Source organism: Stigmatopora argus, unplaced genomic scaffold, assembly GCF_051989625.1.
Source record: "Stigmatopora argus isolate UIUO_Sarg unplaced genomic scaffold, RoL_Sarg_1.0 HiC_scaffold_53, whole genome shotgun sequence".
NCBI lineage: Eukaryota > Metazoa > Chordata > Actinopteri > Syngnathiformes > Syngnathidae > Stigmatopora > Stigmatopora argus.
This window is the reverse complement of record NW_027520067.1, coordinates 67,913-70,000: the sequence shown is the minus strand read 5'-3', so window position 1 is coordinate 70,000 and position 2,088 is coordinate 67,913.

The following is a 2,088-nucleotide window of genomic DNA, read 5'->3' as shown; positions in this document are numbered from 1 at the left end:
GGCCGCCGCCACTCTTTCCTCGAAAGGAGATTGGTTTGCCTGAGAAAGAAATGTTCGCCGGAGTGAATCCCGCACGCCGTCCGGGTCGTCCCTACAAGGGCCGTCGGGTGCGGCGGCGGGCTCCGAGGTAGGACCGCTGAGTCAGACGGGGCGTCTCGGTCTCGCTGAAACGGTTCAGGGTAGCGACTTCGACCCCTGGCAAATGCCCCCCCTAGGGAAGATTCGTGTCGCAAGCCCTTAGTCGAACCCGCAGGGCGAAGGAACCCAGTCGCCCGAGCACCGGCGTTATAAGCCGGGCCGGCGTGAGCCCTCCTGAGGCGGGTCTTGTTTGCCAATCGGTCAGTGGGGAAAGGGTAATGGGGAGATGGGTGGGGTTCGAAATATGTTATTTCCCCGACCCATCAAAGTTCGATTCCGCCAGTTCCCAGCTTAGTTCCCAGCTCAGTTCCATGTCCAAGTCCTTGTGCCTGTTGCTAGGTCAGGTCCCACCTCGTTCGATTTCGCCAGTTCCCAAGCTCCGTTCCATGTCAGACTCCACCAAATTTCGTTTATGATTCCGCCAGTTCCCAGCTTAGTTCCCAGCTCAGTTCCATGTCCAAGTCCTTGTGCCTGTTGCTAGGTCAGGTCCCACCTCGTTCGATTTCGCCAGTTCCCAAGCTCCGTTCCATGTCAGACTCCACCAAATTTCGTTTATGATTCCGCCAGTTCCCAGCTTAGTTCCCAGCTCAGTTCCATGTCCAAGTCCTTGTGCCTGTTGCTAGGTCAGGTCCCACCTCGTTCGATTTCGCCAGTTCCCAAGCTCCGTTCCATGTCAGACTCCACCAAATTTCGTTTATGATTCCGCCAGTTCCCAGCTTAGTTCCCAGCTCAGTTCCATGTCCAAGTCCGTGTGCCTGTTCCGGGTCAGGACCCACCCCGTGTTATCATTTATCCCTGAATAACACACCATTGTCGGATTGGTGTAGACGGTTACGACCGCCTTAGTGAGTTCGCCACTCTCACTTGTCAAAATTTTTCTAAGTCCGTGTGCCTGTTCCGGGTCAGGACCCACCCCGTGTTATCATTTATCCCTGAATAGCACACCATTGTCGGATTGGTGTAGACGGTTACGACCGCCTTAGTGAGTTCGCCACTCTCACTTGTCAAAATTTTTCTAAGTCCGTGTGCCTGTTCCGGGTCAGGACCCACCCCGTGTTATCATTTATCCCTGAATAGCACACCATTGTCGGATTGGTGTAGACGGTTACGACCGCCTTAGTGAGTTCGCCACTCTCACTTGTCAAAATTTTTCTAAGTCCGTGTGCCTGTTCCGGGTCAGGACCCACCCCGTGTTATCATTTATCCCTGAATAACACACCATTGTCGGATTGGTGTAGACGGTTACGACCGCCTTAGTGAGTTAACCACTCTCACTTGTCAAAATTTTTCTAAGTCCGTGTGCCTGTTCCGGGTCAGGACCCACCCCGTGTTATCATTTATCCCTGAATAACACACCATTGTCGGATTGGTGTAGACGGTTACGACCGCCTTAGTGAGTTCGCCACTCTCACTTGTCAAAATTTTTCTAAGTCCGTGTGCCTGTTCCGGGTCAGGACCCACCCCGTGTTATCATTTATCCCTGAATAGCACACCATTGTCGGATTGGTGTAGACGGTTACGACCGCCTTAGTGAGTTCACCACTCTCACTTGTCAAAATTTTTCTAAGTCCGTGTGCCTGTTCCGGGTCAGGACCCACCCCGTGTTATCATTTATCCCTGAATAGCACACCATTGTCGGATTGGTGTAGACGGTTACGACCGCCTTAGTGAGTTCGCCATTCTCACTTGTCAAAATTTTTCTAAGTCCGTGTGCCTGTTCCGGGTCAGGACCCACCCCGTGTTATCAGTTATCCCTGAATAGCACACCATCGTCGGACTGGTGTAGACGGTTACGACCGCCTTAGTGAGTTCGCCACTCTCACTTGTCAAAATTTTTCTAAGTCCGAGTGCCTGTTCCGGGTCAGGACCCACCCCGTGTTATCAGTTATCCCTGAATAGCACACCATCGTCGGACTGGTGTAGACGGTTACGACCGCCTTAGTGAGTTCG